The 22,474-nt window shown below is 44.8% G+C and overlaps 1 protein-coding gene across 1 annotated transcript in view; it reads right to left on the bottom strand.

The window, feature by feature from the left end:
* The window catches only part of HKR1 (HKR1, GLI-Kruppel zinc finger family member), a 410,249-nt gene extending 401,385 nt beyond the window's left edge, over positions 1 to 8,864 (bottom strand). The window contains exon 1 of the mRNA XM_025368077.1: positions 8,546 to 8,864. The gene's annotated coding sequence lies outside the window, so the exon portion shown is untranslated. The remainder of the gene's footprint in view (positions 1 to 8,545) is intronic.
* Between the last annotated feature and the right edge of the window lie 13,610 nt (positions 8,865 to 22,474).

A 22,474-nucleotide genomic window follows, 5' to 3' on the forward strand; every position in this document is an offset into this window, starting at 1 on the left:
GGGCACACATCCAGAAGCAGCAGCAGATAATTCACCATGCAATCAATATAGGAAGGAAATTACTGATCATTGCAGAATATCAGGGTAAAATTTTATGAGATGATAGCATTAATTCTTTTTGAATAATTCTCAAAACATTCTTATCAGAGATGTTCCATAAAGAATTTATATATAATTCGGCCAGGCAAGGTGACTCATGCCTGTAATCCTAGCACTTTGGGAAGCGGAGGTGGGTGGATCACCTGAGGTCAGGAGTTCGAGACCAGCCTGACCAACATGGTGAAACCCCGCCTCTACTAAAAATACAAAAATTAGCTGGGCATGGTGGCACATGCCTATAGTCCCAGCTACTTGGGAGGCTGAGGCATGAGAATTGCTTGAACCTGGGAGGTGGAGGTTGCAGTGAGTCAAGATCATGTCACTGCACTCCAGCCTGGGTGACAGAGAAAGACCCCATCTCCAAAAAAAAAAAAAAAACCCCACAAGAATTTATATATAATTCATTTTGGAAATCTTTCATCATTAGCAAAATTCTGTTGTATTTCCACAAAAATCATGTAATTAATTAATCTAGAAAAGCCTTGAACTATGTCATACAATTTATTTGGCATGTTTTGTTTCAATACATCTTGCCTCTGTATGTTTTTTGGAAAGTATTTTTTTTTTTTTTTTTTTTTTTGAGACGGAGTCTCACTGTGTCTCCCAGGCTGGAGTGCAGTGGCGCGATCTCGGCTCACTGCAAGCTCCGCCCCCCGGGTTCACGCCATTCTCCCGCCTCAGCCTCCCAAGTAGCTGGGACTACAGGCGCCCGCCACCACGCCCGGCTAGTTTTTTGTATTTTTAGTAGAGACGGGGTTTCACCATGTTAGCCAGGATAGTCTCGATCTCCTGACCTTGTGATCCACCCGCCTCGGCCTCCCAAAGTGCTGGGATTACAGGCTTGAGCCACCGCGCCCGGCCCGTATCTTAAATCTATGTCTGTTTAATCTTATTCATTAGATTGTAAGGGTTGAATGATTTGAGATTTACATGACTTGGTGACTGTTATTTGTATTGGTATTAAGCCATTTTATGAGAGGAGGACTTTAAGACAATGATGATAGACAAATATGTCATCTCTCTTTATGTCTTATTGAACATCAGAATGTTAATTCTGAAAAAAATCAGTAAAATACAATGAAGAAAGCTTTGGATGAGTATTAATTTCACATGCTACATCAAAAAAACCTATAAAAGAAAGCCTTGTGACTTTAGTGAAAGTGGGGTTGTTGAGTGTTCAGCAGTTTTTTAAAAGACATTCAGAAATGATTTCTCTCTAACAAATTTCTAAAGCCAAGTGTCATATAATTCATTTTTCACCACAGTTATAACTCAGAAACTAGCAGATAGCCATATGGATTCTTACCTCGTGGAAATTTAGTACTACATATAAACCGTTCTTTTTTTTTTTTTTTTTTTTTTTTTGAGGCGGAGTCTCGCTCTGTCGCCCAGGCTGGAGTGCAGTGGCGCGATCTCGGCTCACTGCAAGCTCCGCCTCCCGGGTTCCCGCCATTCTCCTGCCTCAGCCTCCCAAGTAGCTGGGACTACAGGCGCCGCCACCACGCCCGGCTAATTTTTTTGTATTTTTAGTAGAGACGGGGTTTCATTGTGTTAGCCAGGATGGTCTCGATCTCCTGACCTCGTGATCCACCCGTCTCGGCCTCCCAAAGTGCTGGGATTACAGGCTTCAGCCACCGCGCCCGGCCTAAACCGTTCTTAAAGAGCAAATAAAAAGTGAAATTACAGATGATTTAGAATGATAATGAGACCTATATTTTAAATCCTATGAAATAACTAAAACAGTTATCAATAGAAATTGCTCTGTGTATAAAACCAAGAAGACTGAGCCGGGCGCGGTGGCTCAAGCCTGTAATCCCAGCACTTTGGGAGGCTGAGACGGGCGGATCACGAGGTCAGGAGATCGAGACCATCCTGGCTAACACGGTGAAACCCCGTCTCTACTTAAAATACAAAAAAAATTGGCCGGGCGAGGTGGCGGCGCCTGTAGTCCCAGCTACTCGGGAGGCTGAGGCAGGAGAATGGCGTGAACCCGGGAGGCGGAGCTTGCAGTGAGCGGAGATCGCGCCACTGTACTCCAGCCTGGGTGACAGAGCGAGACTCCGTCTCAAAAAAAAAAAAAAAAAAAAAAAACCAAGAAGACTGAGGGCAGTTTGTTTACCATCACCACTGTATCCCCAGCACTTAGGACAGTGCCTGTAGTGTTGTAGGGCCTCAAATATTTATTCAGTTAAATAATGATTTCTCAGCAAGGTAGAATAAGAATACCCAAAAGAATGAATGGAAAGGCTTAATGAAAAGCTGAAATCATGAAATAAAAACTCATATATGTTTTTCATCAAAATCTAGTCTTTTGAAGAAAACTATTATTTATTAGGCTTTGTCAGTGCTATAAGAAAGGAGAAATGGGATACAACTATATGTTTAGGGGATATTTTTTGGTATTAACATAAGTATGTGAACTGTGTTAGACATGATTTTTATATGTGGATGGTTTTTTTTCTAAGAAAACATTATTAAATGTGATTCAGTTTCAAAAACAACCAAAAAAGTTCAAAACATAGAAAAAAATATCATGTAAGATGAGGCTGAGCACAGTGGCTCATGCCTGTAATCCAGTCTGGGAGGTTGAGACAGGAGTATCACTTGAACCCTGGAGTTTCCGACTTGCCTGGACAACATAGGGAGACCCCCATCTCTGCAAAAAATAAATTAGTCAGGTGTGGTAGCACATTGCCTGTAGTCCCAGCTACTCAGGAGGCTGAGGTGAGAGGACTGCTTGAGCCCAGGAGTTTGAGGCTGCAGTAAGCTGTGATCACCCCACTGCACTGCAGCCTGGGTGATGGAGCAAGACCCTGTCGAAAACAAAACAACAAACATATAAGACTAAATAACTGTACAGAAGTAGATGGGATAGCTCTTGAACATCAAATTCCAGAAAAATTTCACTCATGAAGATACATGAAAAAAACTAACATAGATGAACCCAATATTTAATCAAAGAATAACATAGGAGATATTTGCTTATATTGTTTAAGCTCTGAGCAAGATGGATAATTTTTATTTTTGAGGTGGAGTCTCACTCTAGTTGCCCAGGCTTGAGTGCAGTGGGGCGTTCTTGGCTCACTGCAATCTCTGCCTGCCAGGTTCAAATGATTCTTCTGCATCAGCCTCCCAAGTACCTGGGATTACAGGTACCCTCCACCATGCCTGGCTAATTTTTGTATTTTTAATAGAGATGGGGTTTCACCATGTTGGCCAGGCTGGTCTTGAACCCCTGACCTCAGGTGATCTGCCCACCTCAGCCTCCCAAAGTGCCAGGATTACAGGCGTGAGCCACCATGCCCAGCCTGGATGGATAATTTTGAATGATGAAAAGTTACTTTATCAATTTCTTCTAAGTGAAGTTCTTGGTATCTTTTAGTGTTACATGAGTTAAGAAATGGTGGGTATATGTACACATATTTAGCACACTTATAAGTCAGACCTTTAACAGGTAGTTCCCTCCTAAATTACTGTCATCTATGGAATTGCACAATTTGCGTGAAAAATAATTTTTTGTTATGTAACTTTATTATAATCCATTTTCATTCATGTTGAATAGATTTTTAACGTGACAAGTACACTGAGAAAAATAACATTTAGAAGTTTTGTTTTTTTTTTTGAGGTGGAGTCTCACTGTTTCGCCCAGGCTGGCGTGCAGTGGCGCGATCTCAGCTCATTGCAACTGTCTCCCCGGTTCAAGTGATTCTCCTGCCTCAGCCTCCCGAGTTGCTGGGATTACCAGCACGTGCCACCATGCCTGGCTAATTTTTGTATTTTTAGTAGAGACTGGGTTTCATCATGTTGGCTAGGCTGCTCTTGAACTCCTGACCTCAAGTAATTTGCCTGCCCTGGCCTCCCAAAGTGCTGGGATTACAGGCATGAACCACCGCGCCCAGCCTAGAAGTTATTTGGTAAATCTTTGTCCACATTACTCTTTCTGCCCATCTATATACAGATAAGTATGGTTCATTCCCTTTTGGTTAGGGGAGGTTTTTTTTTGCTGGCCCAGACTGCCTTGGTGTCTGTGTGCATAGCTGGTGCTCCCATCCCCTCCATGATGAACTTCTGGATCTTCTTGAATGCTTGAGTTGTGTGCTTATTGAACCTCTACTCCATTTATATATTTTTGAATGTTGATAATGTCTCAAGTCTGCCTCATGTGTGACAAAACAGCCCTTTATTTTTTCCTAATCACCTTTCTTTGCAGGAGACATTACACTGGAACCATTTTGAAAATGAAGAACTTTTTGGTAATTAGTGTTGGTACAGGTTTATAACCTTTTTGGGAAAAAAAAAAAAGATTAGAATCATTCCTGGCAGTGTAAAGCAGGATAAAGTCCCAATAAAGCAAGAGATATAAATGTAAGAACAAAACAAAAAGAAACTTTACCAGTACTAGAAGTAAACATGGGCGAATTTCTTTATGACATGGGAATTAGGAAATCAATAACTGTGACTCAGAAATCCAGTAAAAATGAGGAAGAATCAATAATTTTTTTGTAGGACTAAAAATATAAACAAATGAAAATGACAAATTGGAGATATCTGCAACTTATGTGACAGAGTCATTCACTTAATACATGTAAACACGTAAAAACTGAGATGTGAGCCGGGCGCGGTGGCTCAAGCCTGTAATCCCAGCACTTTGGGAGGCTGAGATGGGCGGATCACGAGGGCAGGAGATCGAGACCATCCTGGCTAACCCGGTGAAACCCCGTCTCTACTAAAAAATACAAAAACCTATCCGGGCGAGGTGGTGGGCGCCTGTAGTCCCAGCTACTCGGGAGGCTGAGGCAGGAGAATGGCGTGAACCCGGGAGGCGGAGCTTGCAGTGAGCCAAGATCTGGCCACTGCACTCCAGCCTGGGCGGCAGAGCGAGGACTCTGTCTCAAAAAAAAAAACAAAAAAAAAAAACTGAGACGTGAAAGATCCTACAGCCTGATATAGAAATAGACAAAAGACATAGATATTTCATATGAAAAGATAAAGACCCTTAAACCTTTAAGAAGATGCTTCATATTCCTCATAAAGAAAATGCAATTTATATTACATATCACTTTATGACAATCAGATGAGCAAAAATCCAAAAGTATATTAAAATACTCATATTGGCAAGACTGGAGAAATAATTCATATTGTGAAAATGTGAAACTGTACAACTCTTATAAGAGGGAACTGAATAATGTCCATGTGCAATCTTACATGCATATATCATGTGACCTAGGCTGCTTGCTTCTATCCAGAAGATACACTGATAAGATTATGAAATGTAGTATGCACAAAGGAATGTAAATATTTGTAAATGCAACAGACTGGAAAGATTTCCAGCAATGGATGGGCTGAATTAACTCTCAGATATATACGTACAAGGTGTATTGTGTAACTGTGTATTTCATAATCTTCAGATTATGTTATATAAAAAATAGGAGGGTGTAGAATAATGTGCTAATTTTTGTGAGAAGGGCGGATCGCTATATATGTTTATACTTTCTCTCTTTTTTTTTTTGAGATGGAGTCTCACTCTGCTGCCTAGGCTGGAGTGCACTTACACAATCTTGGCTCACTGCAACCTCCGCCTCCTGGGTTCAAAAGATTCTCCTGTCTCAGTCTCCTGAGTAGCTGGGACTACAGGCATGCGCCACCATGCCCAGCTAATTTTTATATTTTTAGTAGAGACGGGGTTTTACCATGTTGGCCAGGATGATCATGATACCTTGACCTTGTGATCTGCCCGCCTTGGCCTCCCAAAGCGTTGGGATTATAGGCATGAACCACCGCGCCCAGCTATGTTTATACTTTCAAAACACAGTGGAAGGATAAGCCAAGACCTAATCAAAATGATGAAATAATAGGTGGGAGCGAGGTGTGGTGGTGCACGCCTGTAATCCTAGCTACCTGGGAGGATATGGTAGGAGGATCCCTTGAGCCCAGGAGTTCAAGTGCAACCTGGACAACAGAGCAAGACCCCTGTCTCTTAAGAAAAATTAAAATACAACCCATAGGTGGGAGAGAGCAAGGTTGGAAAGTAGCCACCTTTGATTTTACCTTGTTTTTATCTGAGAATCATTTTACAACCTCACAGTAAAGAATATTTCCTAGACAAAACATTTTAACTAGAAAAGTGTGGCATATTCATATTAATTTTATTATTCTATTGTCTGAAAGTCACCATTAACAGAATGAACAGATGTCTGCTTCTGGTCAAATGGAGAAACAGACCAGATTTACCCTTATATCTGTAAATACTAAAAAGCTAAACAAAATAGGTGAAACAATGGTTTTTAAGACATTGAATATACAAAAATGTCAATTTTCAATGAAGAACAGTGATCCCTGAAAAAACAGAAATAAATTTTTCCTACAGTTTTTCCAGACTACTGCTGGGAGGGGTAACTCAGGCAGAGCCTAGTGGTCTCCTAGTGTTGAGATAGAATGAGGAATCTGATGAGGCCAAAGTGGCCAGAGTTGACAAGGCAAAACACTGACGAGGAGAGAATTGCACAAAAATCTACAGAGGATCGTCCTTAAGTTCAGCTAAATATTCATCAACACATGTGTGTGTGAAAACTACCTGAAGCCAGGGAAAAATAACTACCTTAAAGGATTAGAGGGAAGAATCCACAGAGCTCAAAAAGGTCCAGGAATAATTCCTTTTCCCAACAGCCAAAGTGGAAAATAAAAAATTACTAGGCATCGGCTGGGTGTGGTGGCTCAAGCCTGTAATTTCAGCACTTTGGGAGGCTGAGGCAGGCAGATCACCTGAGGTCAGGAGTTTGAGACCAGCCTGGTCAACAGGGCAAAACCCTGTCTCTACTAAAAATACCAAAAAAAAAAAAAAAAAAAAGGCCAGGTCTATAATACCAGCTACTCAGGAGGCTGAGGCAGGAGAATCGCTTGAACCTGGGAGACGGAGGTTGCAGTGAGCTGAGATCACACCACTGCACTCCAGCATAGGTGACAGAGCGAGACTCTGTCTCAAAAAAAAAAGAAAAAAAAATTTACTAGGCATCCAGCATTCATTAAGGAGAATAATTCAGTTAAGGAGGAAGAGAATTCTGGGATTCTGGGAATTTCCTTAACCAATGAAGAGTATGTGTGAGAAATCTACTGCTAACATCATACTTAATGGTAAAAGCCCAAAGATCAGCAAAAAGAGGACACCTGGTCTCAACATTTCTACTAAGCATTATACTGGAAGTGCTAGCTAGTGCAATAAACGAAAGAATACAATGTATCCAGACTGGAAAGGAAGTAAAATCATCTTTATTAACGGATTATATGATGGTCTATATAAAAAAAATCTGATGGTATCTTCAACACTAGAACTAAATGAGCTTAGTGAGATTGCAAAATAAAGATCAATATATATAAAGCAGATGATTTTGCATGTACTAGCCATGAAGAATCTGATCCTTAAAACCTTAAATGCCATTTATAACACCATAAACAGTATGAAATACATACTGATGCATCTGGCAAAAGAAGTGCAAAATATATACTATAAAAATTAAACACACTTCTAGGAGAACCTGAAAAAAGACCTAAACAGAGTTATACTGTGTTCAGAGATTAGAAGACTCAATACCGTTAATATGTCAGTTCTTTCCAAACTGACCTATAGATTCAGTGAAATTCCAATTTGAATATTGGGGAGGCTTTTGTTTTGCAGAAATTGGCAACCCAATTCTAAAATACATAATGGACATGTAAAGGACCCAGATTAGCGAAAACAACTTTTAAAAATAATTTTGAAAGTTGGAGAATAGGTCGGGCGTTGTGGCTCATGCCTGTAATCCCAGCACTTTGGTAGGATGAAGTGGGCAGATCACCTGAGGTCAGGAGTTCAAGACTAGCCAACATGGCAAAACCCATCTCTACTGAAAAAAAAAAAAAAAAAATCAAAACCAGTATTATATTTCATAAAGGAAATTCCAAAACCTCCTTAACTGGTTGTTTCTTTCACAAAAGTTACTCTACACACGTGACCCAAAATTAAGATTTCAAAGACATTGGGGAAAATACTACTACTAAGATATCAAAACCAGGAACTCACTTCCTTTAAAACAATTCCAAACTAACTCGCTGTGCCTTTCACAGAAATTTCCCACAAGAAATATGATTTTATAAAGCCTGAGAAGTTGCTTCTGTTAGGACAACCACCAAACCTAAAAATTGGGTTTAATTAGCAACAACAACAAAATGCCATTTTAACTGGCTGTCCTTATCAGAGACAGTCCACTAAATAATACAATTGGCAAAAAGTGAGATTTGTTAAGGGTTGGGGTGCTTTATCACGAACATTATATAAGCCAGGAATGTATTTTATTTAATAAACTTCAACCTGCCGGTCACTCCCTCCCTTCGAGGCGTTCTGCAACAAAACACCTGCCTAGAAATAAAAAGGGCGTTTTACCCGAGTGGAATGAAAAAGCCCCGTTTTTACCTTTAATCTCGAGACAATACGGGTCAGAGGTCAAGAAACTGTGTCAGCGACAGCGAGGGCGTCCGTGAGTCCGGTGGACTAATGGGGATGGGCCGGGACGCAGCCCAGGTCCCAGTTCCCGCCCTGGCGATGGCCGATTTCATACCTAAGGACGATGAAGGCGAGGACTAAACGCCGCTGACCCTCCGGCGTCCCATGTCCAGCGGGTGCTACAGCCCCCGCTTGGGTGGAACAGCCCAAGACTGCGGAACCACACTTGCCACGGCGCACTTGCACACCATCTGCAGACCCAGCCTGTTCTGGGATTCCGGAAACGCGAAGGCGGGCTTCCGGAAACGGTGACCAGTGGGAAACGCGATCAGATGTGACTAGGCGGACAGTCCGTTTCCAGCCAACACAGAAGGAAGGGACGCTTTCAGTCAGCCTCAAATAGACGGAGCTTTCAGCCAATGGATGTGCAGGTTTGCTCCACATTAGCCAATAAGAAGTGCTTGGGGCCGACCTGCCTACAAGCGCAGCAAAAGCTTTCCTCCGCGTATCTGCGGTGGAACGCCTACCCGCGCGCCAAACCCAAACTTTGCAGTCACGTTTGGTGCTGTTTCCTACACTTTCATGGAGATTTGCAGCAGGCGCAGGAGACCCTCCCACCTGGCCCATGCCCTCCGCCCGGTGAACACCGAGACCCAACCTTGTTCACCGCCAGTCCCAGTCTTGTGATCAACAAACAGGCTAGTAAATTATAAAAATTAAAAATAAAAGAAATGGCCGGGCGCGGTGGCTCACGCCTGTAATCCTAACACTTTGGGAGGCTGAGGCGGGCGGATCACAAGGTCAGGGGTTCGAGACCACGGTGAAACCCCGTCTCTACTAAAAATACAAAAAATTAGCCGGGCGCAGTGGCGGGCGCCTGTAGTCCCAGCTACTGGGGAAGCTGAGGCAGGAGAATGGCGTGAACCCGGGAGGCGGAGCTTGCAGTGAGCCGAGATCGCGCCACTGCACTCCAGCCAGGGGGACAGAGCAAGACTCCGTCTCAAAAAAAAAAAAAAAAAAATTAAAAGAAATATAGCCGGACGTAGTGGCGTGTGCCTGTAATCCCAGCTACTCCGGAGGCTGATGCAGGAGAATCGCTTGAACCGAGGAGGTAGAGGTTGCAGTGAGCCGAGATCGCTCCACTGCACACCAGCCTGCGCGGCAAGAGCGAAACTCCGTCTGAAAATAATAAAATAAAATAAAGGAAATGGGGCTGGGCGCGGTGGTTCACGCCTGTAGTTCCAGCACTTTGGGAGGCCGAGGCGGGCAGATCACTTGAGGTCAGGTGTTCGAGACCAGTCCGGCCGCCAACATGAAACCCCTGTCTGTACTAAAAATACAAAAATTAGCCAGGCGTGGTGGTGGGCGCCTGTAATCCCAGCTACTCAGGAGGCGGAGGAACAAGACTCGCTTGCACCCGGGAAGCGGAAGTTGCAGTGAGCCGAGATCGCGCCTTTGCGCTCCAGCCTGGGCGACAGAGTGAGACTCAGTCTTAAAATAAAATAAAATGAAATGAAATAGGCCGGGCGTGGTGGCTCAGGCCTGTAACCCCAGCACTTTGGGAGGCTGAGGCAGGTGGATTCCCTGAACTCAGGAGTTCGAGACCATCCTGGGCAACATGGTGAAACCCCGTCTCTACTAAAAATACAAAAATTGGCTGGGCGCGATGGCTCACGCCTGTAATCCCAGCACTTTGGGAGGCCGAGGCGGGTGGATCACCTGAGGTCGGGAGTTGAAGACCAGCCTGACCAACATGGAGAAACCCCGTCCCTACTAAAAATACAAAATTAGCCGCGGTGGTGGCGCATGCCTGTAATCCCAGCTACTCGGGAGGCTGAGGCAGGAGAATCGCCTGAACCCGGGAGACGGAGGTTACAGTGAGCCAAGATCACGCAATTGCACTCCAGCATGGGCAACGAGAGCGAAACTCCGTCTCAAAAAAAAAAAATAATAATAATAATTAGCCACGCCTGGTGGTGCATGCCTGTAATCCTAGCTACTTGGGAGGCTGAGGCAGGAGAATCGTTTGAACCCGGGAGGCGGAGGTTGCAGTAAGCCGAGACCGCGACATTGCACTCCAGCCTGAGCGAGAGGATGGAAACTGTCTCTAAATAAATAAATGAATAAATAAATAAATAAATAAAAAGGAAATGACAAAAGGAAACATTAATGCATGAAATCAAACAAATGCTTTCACTGACGAGCTCCATCTATGCAAAACTGAACCTAGGAAAATGTGCACGTTTCTAACTTGCAATTCTGGAGGACAGAGCTGGGAGGGAGCATGAACTTGATTTTCTGTAATTTAAGAGTTGTCAGTAAAGTCAGTGTTTGCAGGCATTTTCAGTGTTCTGTAGTGGGCTTCAGTTCTGATGGCAGTGTGGCAGGCGAGGTTTCCATTAGCAACCAGAACAGTTTCCACTAACCCTTTACTATAATTGTGATGAATGCATAAGTTAGACGTTAAGGAAATGGAGAAACTGATGCCTGAGTGTGGGGAAAAGAAAGATCAGACTGTTACTGTGTCTATGTAGAAAGTCCACATAAGAGACTCCATTTTGTTCTGTACTAAGAGAAATTCTTTTGCCTTGAGATGCTGTTAGTCTGTAACCCTAGCCCCAACCCTGTGCTTGCAGAGGCATGTGCTGTGTTGACTCAAGATTTAATGGATTTAGGGTCATGCAGGATGTGCTTTGTTAAACAAATGCTTGAAGGCAGTATGGTTGTTAAAAGTCATCACCATTCTCTAATCTCAAGTACCCAGGGACCCAATACATTGCGGAAGACCACAGGGACCTCTGCCTAGGAAAGCCAGGTATTGTCCAAGGTTTCTCCCCATGTGATAGCCTGAGATATGGCCTCCTGAGAAGGGAAAGAACTGACCGTCCCCCAGCCCTACACCTGTAAAGGGTCTGTGCTGAGGAAGATTAGTGAAAGAGGAAGGCCTTTTTGCAGTTGAGATAAGAGGAAGGCATCTGTCTCCTGCTTGTCCCTGGGAATGGAATGTGTCAGCATAAAACCCGATCATACGTTCTATTTACTGAGATAGGAGAAAACCGCCTTATGGCTGGAGGTGAGACATGCTGGCTGCAACACTGCTCTTTAATGCACCGAGATGTTTGTGTAAAGTCAAACATAAATCTGGCCTATGTGCACATCAAGGCACAGCATCTTTCCTTAAACTTATTTATGACACAGAGATCTTTGCTCACGTTTTCCTGCTGACCGTCTCCCCACCATTACCCTATAGTCCTGCCACATCCCCCTCTCTGAGATGGTAGAGATAGTGATCAGTAAACACTGAGGGAACTCAGAGACCAGTGCCAGCGCAGGTTCTCTGTATGCTGAGTGCCGGTCCCCTGGGCCCACTGTTCTTTCTCTATACTTTGTCTCTGTGTCTTATTTATTTTCTCAGTCTCTTGTCCCACCTGATGAGAAACACCCACAAGTGTGGAGGGGCGGGCCCCCTTCACCTGAGTATCAGGGATGGAATGCAAAAACAAACCCATTAAGACCCTGTCTGGGTCTTCTCAGACCCTAATGTCTGATAGAATAATAATAGCATTCTTATACATTCACCTCGGCCTGTCTTAAGATTCAGAAACTTTCTAAGACTCTAGAGAAATCTTTCCAGACCCTAGACCCTAGTTAAAGATTAGATGTTGGTTGAATGCAACACTCCTGCTTGTAGGTGCAATCCCACCATAGCATGGAGCTGAAGATGTCTATAAGCACTAGAAAAAAACTTGTAACTTTGAGTTGGTCTGGTGAGTTACTTGGCCCTTCTCCACGTAACCGGTTGCAGAAATAAACTTCCTTCTTTCCCAGTCTTTCTGCATCTTATTGGACAATTGCGACTGACCGGCTCAGCAAACTCCTCTTTTGTGTGGTTATCTGGGACTCCTTTGGGAGGGAACATTTTAAGTTTTCCATTTCAAAGAGTTCTATTGGCACTCTGGCACTGTTTTCCTCTGCCTACCCTGGCACCTGAGTTCTCCTGGACTCGAATCTCCAGCCAGAGTCCAGAAGCCCACACCTCCACATTCTGTGACTGTTCCACAAACACAGGGAGAATTTGCAGAAAATGTGCATAAAAACCTTGGAATTCTTTGCAATAAAACTCCACATTACAAACTGGCGAGAATGGAGGATTTTAGCCCGAATAGGTTTTTCCTCTATTTGAAACCAATAATTTCCCTTTTACAATTTTGAAGTTTCAAAATCAATAAGCACTCCCCGCCCCAGGTTTATCCTTATGTAAAGTGCCCCCTCTGCACATGCAACATTTAATAAACCTTGAAAATATGATGCTATGTGAAAAAAGCCAGTCACAAAACACCACAGGTTATGTAATTCCATTGAAATAAAATGTCCAAAATAGAACAATACATAGAAACAGAAAGTAGATTAGTGGTGGCCCAGGATTAGGGAAGTTGGGGGGAAATGGAGGGATATGGAGTTTTCTTCAGGGTAATGAAAATGATCTAAAATTTATTGTATACTGAAAACCGTTGAATTTTACACTTTCAATGGGTGGCCTCTGTGATATGTTATTAATATTTCTCAATAAATCTTCAAAAAAAATAGTGCCTGTGTGTGTTTTTATGTATTGTTCCTCCAGAGTCCAGTCCATTTTTTTTTTTTTTTTTGAGATGGAGTCTGGCTCTGTCGTCCAAGCTGGAGTGCAGTGGCACGATCTCAGCTCACTGCAAGCTCCGTCTCCCGGGTTCACGCCATTCCCCTGCCTCAGCCTCCCGAGTAGCCGGGACTACAGGCGCCCGCCATCTCGCCCGGCTAATTTTTTGTATTTTTAGTAGAGATGGGGTTTCACCGTGGTCTTGATCTCCTGACCTTGTGATCCGCCCGCCTCGGCCTTCCAAAGTGCTGGGATTACTAGCGTGAGCCACACCGCATCTGGACTCCAGTCCACATTTTTACACTTGATGAAGAAATTAAGATTTTGTTTCTTCTTCTTTTTTTTTTTTTTTTCCTTTTTGAGACAGAGTCTCCCTCTGTTGCCCAGACTGGAGTGCACTGGCATAATCTGGGCTCACTGCAACCTCCAGGCTAATTTTTGTATTTTTAGTAGAGACAGTGTGTCACCATGTTGGCTAGACTAGTCTCGAACTTCTGACCTCAAGTGAGTCCTGCACGTTGGTCTCCCAAATTGCTGGGATTACAGGCATGAGCCACTGTGCCCGGCCAGGACCATCTTATTCTACCTTAATTTCTGACGCATCAGCTCAGTGGAAATTTTACATTAGGTCCCAAAGTTACTCTTTTTAAGATTTTATCAGCTGGGTGCAATAGCTCACACCTGTAATCTCAACACTTTGGGAGGCCAAGATAGGAGTATCAGTTGAGCCCAGGAGTTCAAGGTCAGTCTCTGCAACATAGTGAGACCCACATATCTACAAAAAAATTTTTTTTTAATTAGGCGGATGTATTGGTACATGCCTGTGGTCTCAGCTACTAGGTAGGGTAAAGTGGGAGGAGCACTCGAACCCAGAAGGTCAAGGCTGTGGTGGCCATGTTTATACCACTGCACTCCAGCCTGGGTGACAGAGTGACACCCTGTCTAAAAAAATTTTTTGTGTAATTAGAATTTTTTTTAAGAAAATAAAGTATACACTTAGTGACTTGATACAAATGAATGACTTTTATAATCTACAGACACCAAAATGAATAAATAAGTAAATAAAATCCCATAGCCATTCTTCTTATGTGAGTCTCTGGTGTTTCTGAGTTGTAAGAATTATGAATTACTATTAATAAATATGCATGACAAGGACTCAATAAGGGATAGGCATTAATAAATTGCAATCCACACTTACTGAGGTAAGGCCTTTAAAGATGTCAAGAAAAGGAAAGAAAAAGAAAAGGCATTGAAAAACTGCATTACCTACCAAAACACTAAAGTTTACCTAAGTCCATTAATCAGCACACACACACACGCAGTGGGTGTGTAAAATGGTCAACACGGTCTCCCATGAATGTATCCTCTTATTAATAGGTCTGTGGGGGTAAGAGATGAGGTTCTATAGATCCTGGATTCAGGGATGGGGAATCTGTGAGGTCCCTGGGGTGATAGAGGAGGGTCTGTAGATTAGTGATGGGTGGTCTTTGGGATAGTGATGAGGTCCATGGAATCAATGATTGTGGGTATGTAGGGTCAGTGATAAGGGAATCTGGTGTGAGTGATGGGATCGATGAGACAGTGTGAAATCAATCCATGAGAGCCAGATTTGTGGTGTCATCTCTCAGGGTGATGCATCCTGATCTGTGTGTCAGTGGTGGGGTCAGAGTGTGGCTGTCACGTTCCTGCCACTGGGTGTTCTGGGTCCCACCAAGTGCACAGATTCCCTTACCTGGTCCTGGCTGGAGAGGCTCTTCTCAAGGACTCCTCACAGGAAAGGTGGGTGGGCGGCTGTTTTGGGGTTGTTTTTTGTTTGTTTGCTTTCTGCCGGGGGTGGGGTTGGCTTTTTCTTTTGGGTTTGGTTTTGACTCTTAGAGGCCACAGACACATGCAGCTTGTAGAAAGAAATTTTTGTCTGGGCGGTCGCTATGTCCTTTGGGCAAAGCTATCTAATGGGAGCGAAGCTGACCATTCCCTCAGCGCGGTTCAGATCTAGACGGTACCTTTAAGGTGTCCACAAGGGGGCATGCAAGTGGGTGGTGGCTTTGAGTAGCAGGTGGGCGGGAAGAAACAACTAAGAGACACAGGATCGCTCCTCAGGCTGGTTCTGTCACAGCTGCGAGAACAGCCGCCCTAAACCGTCAGGCGCCAATGGGAGGTGCCTCTGGGCTGTGAGAGGCTGGAGGAGGCGGGACCTCCAGACCCAGAGAGTCCGGGCACAGAGCCTGTTACTGCCAGACACTGAGACGTTGCCATGGGAACTAAGGGCCTTTCGGGTCAGACCAGAGCCTTTCTCAGACAATTCTTTCCGTAACCTGTGAGCTCCTGTCCAGCGCACGCCCCTATGAAAGCCTAGTGTGCCCTCTCCCTCAGAGTCTTCTTTGGGCTGAGAGCCACTTGTGTCTTACACCCCTGCGCTAATATCGCCGTCTGCTCCTACCTACCCCAGGCATTTGCAGCATGCTGGTCCTCTGTTTTCTGACGGGCGGGCCATCTCTCCAGCTTCTGGGAGGACAGTTTAAATTATGGAGGAGGGGGCAGGTGCAGGGCAGCAGGGCCGAGCGGAGTAGCGGGGAGTTGGGGAAGCAGGGGTTTATTTTTCTTTGTAGCTCAGATTCCTAAGCCTGTGACTTTGAGAATCGGTGTCTGCCTTGCAACATTTCAATCTGAGGCTCCCGGGGGGAGGACAGAGTTGCAGCCCGATGGAAGCGTGCTGGGAAGAGGGGTGGGTGTAGGGAACATGGAGAATGTGTCAGGCGGTGTCTTTATTCCTGGCACCTTACTTTGCCTGCTGGAGTTTCCCAGTCTGTTCCAAGCGCACTCTCTCGACCCTGAAGGGACCTGAGGGGTGATGTTGGTCGCCAGTGTGCAGCTCCCCCGGACTGGATTGGAATTGGTCCCATAAACTTTTTTTTTTTTTTTTTAAGGACTCTCGCTCTGTCACCCAGGCTGGAGTGCAGTGGCGCGATCTCGGCTCACTGCAAACTCCGCCTCTCGGGTTCAAGCGATTCTCCCGCCTCAGCCTTCCGAATTGCTGGGATTACAGGCGCATGCCATCACGCCCGCCTAATTTTTGTATTCCATGGTGTATACGTACCACATTTTCTTTATCCAGTCCACTACTGATGGGCATCACATATGCAACTATACTACTAGGCTACAGTAACCAAAATAGCATAGTACTGGTACAAAAACAGACACATAGACCAATGGAACAGGTTAAAGAACCCAGAAATAAAGCCACACACCTACAACCATCTGATCTTTGACAAAGTCAACAAAAACGAGCAATGGGGAAAGGACTTCCTATTCAACGAATGATTCTGGGATAACTGGCTAGCCATGTGCAGAAGATTGAGTCTGGGCCCCCTACCTTTCATCGTATACAAAAATTAACTCAAAACGGATTAAAGATTTAAATATAAGACATCAAACTATAAAAATCCAGAAAGACAACCTAGGAAATACTCTTCTCGACATCGGCCTTGGTAAGGAATTTTTGGCTAAGTTTCCAAAAAAGCAATTGCAGCAAAAACAAAAATAGACAAGTGGTACCTAATTAAACTAAAAGCTGGGAGGCCGAGGTGGGCGGATCACAAGGTCAGGAGTTTGAGACCAGCCTAACCAACATGGTGAAACCCCGTTTCTACTAAAAATACAAAAATTAGCTGGGCATGGTAGCTCACACCTGTAATCCCAGCTATTCAGGAGGCTGAGGCAGGAGAATTGCCTGAACCTGGGAGGCAGAGTTTGCAGTGAGCTGAGATTACGCCAGTGCACTCCAGCTTGGGCAACAGAGTGAGACTCCGTCAAGAAAGAAAAGAAAGAGAGAAAAAAGGAAAAAAGAAAGAAACAGAAAGAGAGAGAGAGAGAGGGAGAGAAAGAAAAGGGGAGGGAGGGAAAGAGGGAGGAAAGAAAATGGTCACAGTAACTTATAACACTTGGAGGAACTTTGCATTTATGTTAGTGGGGTAGTGGCAGTATATGGGGCAAGAACATTTTGTTGTAGATGAAGATGTTACATTTGATTGTGGAAGAAAGGTGTATGTTACTGATGAGATGTCAAAAGATAGATGATAGGAAGCATTTGTTCTGTTTTTCTGGTCACTCAGTATCTTTTGAACATTTAAAAAAAAATTTTGAGACAGGAGCTCACTCCGTTGCCCAGGTTTGAGTGCAGTGGTGCCGTCACAGCTCACTGCAGCCTCAGACTCCTGGGCTCAAGCGATCCTCCCATCTCATCCTCTCAAAATGTTGCGAATACAGGCGTGAGCCACCACTCCCTGTCCCTTTTGAACATTTTTGCCAGCTCTAGGAAATTTCTCAGTTCCTTGGGCTCTTTTGAAGAAGGGCATGTGACTAAGTCATGTGTCTAAGTTTCACCAATGGAACTCATATCAAGATATTTCAAAATTGATCAACTTACGGTTTCACAAGGAATTCATTTTGTGGGCAAGGGTGGAGGCAGAGGTTCCGGCTTTCACAGGCAAGAGGAGTTGCTCATACATCATGTATCAGGTGCGGACGGCACATCAGTGTGGAAACAGTGGCAATTCCCATAGTTCTTGTGCCAGCAGGAGAGGTAGGCCACTTACTCACTATACCTGTCCCATGGCATAATTTTGGGCATAGTTCCTAGAAGCCTGTGACTCTGGATTTCTATTGCTCCCAATCATTCTGAGAGCTACCTACCTTTTTGGATTAATTACCAAAGGCTGGAACTGTTGCTTGCAATTAGAAGCCTTGAATGTTAAAGTATTAAACAATAAAACAGGCCAGGCCTGATAGCTCACGCCTGTAATCCCAATGCTTCGCAAGGCTGGGGTGGGTGGATCGTTTCAGCCCAGGAGTTTGAAACCAGCCCAGGCAACATGGCAGAACCCGGTCTCTACAAAGAAATACAAAAATTAGCCAGGCATGGGGGCGTGCGCATGTAATCCCAGCTACTTCAGAAGCTGGGGAGGGAGGATCATCTGAGCCCGGGGAGGTCGAGCCTGCAGTACCGTGATTGCACCACTGCACTCCAGCCTGGGTGACAGAGCAAGACTGTCTCAAAACAAAACAAAACAAAAAAGCAAATAGTAAAAATCATACATTTCCTTTCCTTTAACCCCCCAGCCCTCCAGCATGTGGTTTAGAGGTATTTCATTATTGGATAATGATATTCGCTTGGGTGACTAGATGGGCAGGCTATGAATACAATTGGTATCTTAATTGAATTTGGGGAGTTGTTTAATTAAAACTACATACAACTGGCAGGGCGCTGTGGCTCATGCCTATACCCAACACTTTGGGAAGTCGAGGTAGGCAGATCACTTGAGGCCTGGAGTTTGAGACCAGCCTGGTCAACATGGTGAAACTTTGTGTCTACTGAAAATACAAAAATTAGCTGTGTGTCATGGCCCATGCCAGTGGTCCCAGCTACTCAGGAGGCTGAGGCACAAGAATTGCTTGAACCTGGGAGGCAGAGGTTGCAGTGAGCCGAGATCATGCCACTGCACTCCAGCCTGGATGACAGAGTAAGACTCTGTCTCAAAAAACCCAAACTGGGCTGGGCGCGGTGGCTCAAGCCTGTAATCCCAGCACTTTGGGAGGCCGAGACGGGCGGATCACGAGGTCAGGAGATCAAGACCATCCTGGCGAACCCCGTGAAACCCCGTCTCTACTAAAAAATACAAAAAACTAGCCGGGCGAGGTGGCGGGCGCCTGTAGTCCCAGCTACTCGGGAGGCTGAGGCAGGAGAATGGCATAAACCTGGGAGGCGGAGCTTGCAGTGAGCTGAGATCCGGCCACTGCACTCCAGCCCGGGCTACAGAGCGAGACTCCATCTCAAAAAAAAAAAAAAAACAAAAAACCCAAACTGGCCGGGTGCACTGGCTCACACCTGTAATCCCAGCACTTTGGGAGCCTGAGGCAGGTGGATCACGAGGTCAGGAGTGCAAGACCAGCCTGGCCAAGATGGTGAATCCCTGCCTCTACTAAAAATACAAAATTAGCCAGGTGTGGTGGCACATGCCTGTAATCCCAGCTACTCAGGAGGCTGAGGCAAGAGAATCACTTGAACCCGGGAGGGAGAGGTTTCGGGGAGGCGGAGGTTGAGGTGAGCCGAGATCGCACCATTGCACTCCAGCCTGGGCAACAAGAGTAAAACTCTGTCTCAAAAACAAACAAACAAAGGTTTGTGATAATCTGTGAAATATATTTTGAAATGAATTGGAATTCTATACAGCACTATTCACACCCCAATACTCCTAATATTTCCTTTCCCAGATGATGACCTGGCACTCTTCCTAGGGCTTGATGTGTCCATACAGGTCCCCAATACAAGTATTTGTGATTCTGAGTCAATTCACTGTCTACATGGGTGACAATGCAATGCTCTTGTTGTAAAGTACCAATACTTTATTTATCATTATTATTTTCAGGCAGGGTGTCACCTCTGTCACCTGAACTGGAGTGCAGTTGCATGATCACAGCTCACTGCAGCCTTCACCTCCTGGGTCCAAGTGACACTCTCACCTCAAACTCATAAGTAGCTGGGACCACAGACCCATTCAATAATAAATTACTGAATTTATTTTGTGGAGACAGGTCCCTAGGTTGCCCAGGCTGGTCTCAAACTCCTAGGTTCAAGTGATTCACCTGCCTCAGCCTCCCAAAGTGCTGGGATTACAGGCATGAGCCACTGCATCCAGCTTCTCTAGAGGAAAGCCACCATATCCAGCTAATTTTTGTAGTTTTAGTAGGGACAGGGTTTCACCATGTTTGCCAGGCTGGTCTAGAACTCCTGACCTCCAGTGATCTGCCCGCTTCAGCCTCCCGAAGTGCTGTGATTATAGGTGTGAGGCACCGTGCCCAGCCAATTGCACAAAATTTTACTCCTTGGTATTTACTTTCTCTCGAGTCTTATGGGCAGCATTAATCATTTCATAGAAGATAAAAAAAATCTATGCAAGATCAGGCCATGCGCCTTGCTTTATTTTTTATTTTATTTATTTTGAGATGGAGTTTTGCTCCTGTTGCCCAGGCTGGAGTGCAATGGTGTGATCTTGGCTCACCGCATCCTCTGCCTCCTGGGTTCAAGCGATTCTCCTGCCTCAGCCTCCCGAGTAGCTGGGATTACAGGCATGCGCCACCATGCTGGGCTAATTTTGTATTTTTACTAGAGATGGGATTTCTCCATGTTGGTCAGGCTGGTCTCAAACTCCCGACCTCAGGTGATCTGCCTGCCTCGGCCACACCTTGCTTTATTAATTCTAGTGACCTTTACCTCTATTCTACTCAGACATCCGTGCTCATTATCATATTCTGGAGTAGTACGTATTTTAGCAATCTTGTTCACTTCTACTTGAAAACATTTTTTCAGCTCAGATATCACCTTTTCCAGAAATGAGCTACTTTTCTTCTAGCTTTTCCTAGAACCATGTGCTGACCTTGACCATAGTACACACTTCATTCCATAGATCTTGTAAGGAAGTTGAATGGACACACCTGAATTTCCGGCATCCACTACATTATCAAGTATGTACTGATATTTATAAGTACTTCAAAAATTAAAGAATGAACATATGAATGAATCAAACCAAGGCTCAGATGAGTTGTATATCTGTTTGTGGTAGATGAAAACAAAAGTTACTCATGGTCCTTGGACTTATATTTCTGTTCCCCAGCAGTTTTCAAGCATGTAACTGAGTACTTCCTATGTTCCTAGGAGCTGGAGATAGAGATGAGTCAGGTCCAAACTGCACCTTTGTAGAGAACATACTATATGTGCAATTGAACATGTACATGGTTATGATACTGAAAACAATAAGAATGTAGGCCGGGCACAGTGGCTGATGCCTGTAATCCCAGCATTTTGGGAGGCCAAGGCTTGGAGATCACCCGAGTTCAGGAGTTTGAGACCAGCCTGCCCAACATGGTGAAACCCCATCTCTACTAAAAGTACAAAAAATTAGCTAAGCATGGTGGTGGGCACCTGTAATCCCACCTACTCAGGAGGCTGAGGCAGGAGAATCGCTTCAACCAGGGAGGTGGAGGTTGCAGTGAGCCAAGATCATGCCTCACACCACTGCACTCCAGCCTGGGCGACAAGAGTGAAGCTCCGTCTTAAAAAAAAAGAAAAAAAAGAAGGCCGGGTGCGGCGGCTCATGCCTGTAACCCCTGCACTTTGAGAGGCCGAGGTGGGCGGATCACCTGAGGTTGGGAGTTCAAGACCAGCCTGACCAACATGGAGAAACCCCATCTCTACTCAAAATACAAAATTAGCTGGGTGTGGTGGTACATGCCTGTAATCCCAGCTACTCAGGAGGCTGAGGCAGGAGAATTGCTTGAACCGGGGAGGCAGAGGTTGCAGTGAGCCAAGATTGTGCCATTGAACTCCAGCCTGGGCAACAAGAGTGAAACTCTGTCTCAAAAAAAAAAAAAGGAGAAAGCACTGGCCTTGGGAGTTTCTTTAGGTTGGCTCCTGTATTCTATTTGTAGCATGGCTTTATCAGGGGGTTGGGGTGCGGCACTAATTCCTAACTTTCTGGCACTATAAAATGTTTTGATTCATCTGGTATTTTCCCTGACCCAGATGTGGAATAAACCATGTATTTAAAGATCCTTGGTTTCTTTTATTGAAGAGTATTATTTACAAAGCACCAAAATCTTGGGCTGGGTAAGGTGGCTCAGGCCTCTAATTTCAACACTTTGGGAGGCTGAGGCAGGAGGATTCCTTGAGGCCAAGAGTTCAAGACCAGCTTGGGCAACATAGTGAGACGCCATCTCTATTTTTAAAAAGAAAACAAAAACAAAATCACCAAGATCGGGGTGACAAGAGTGCTCATTGCTACTAGTGTGTCATTGCTTCTAGGCCCTCTCAGTGGGCAGAACTAGGAAATAAGTATGTATACTAACACACATACCTAATTGTATATTTATTTAGCCTTACTGCAAGTTTTTTTTTTTTTTTTTTTTTGGGATGCAGTCTCGCTCTGTCGCCCAGGCTGGAGTGCAGTGGCATGATCTCGGCTTGCTGCAAGCTCCGCGTCCTGGGTTCATGCCATTCTCCTGCCTCAGCCTCCCGAGTAGCTGGGACTACAGGTGCCCGCTACCACGCCCGGCTATTTTTTTGTATTTTTAGTAGAGACGGGGTTTCACTGTGTTAGCAAGGATGGTCTCGATCTCCTGACCTCGTGATCCGCCCGCCTCGGCCTCCCAAAGTGCTGGGATTACAGGCGTGAGCTACCGCGCCCGGCTTTTTTTTTTTTTTTTTTTTT

This window comes from Theropithecus gelada, chromosome 19 (genome assembly GCF_003255815.1).
Source record: "Theropithecus gelada isolate Dixy chromosome 19, Tgel_1.0, whole genome shotgun sequence".
Taxonomy (NCBI): domain Eukaryota; kingdom Metazoa; phylum Chordata; class Mammalia; order Primates; family Cercopithecidae; genus Theropithecus; species Theropithecus gelada.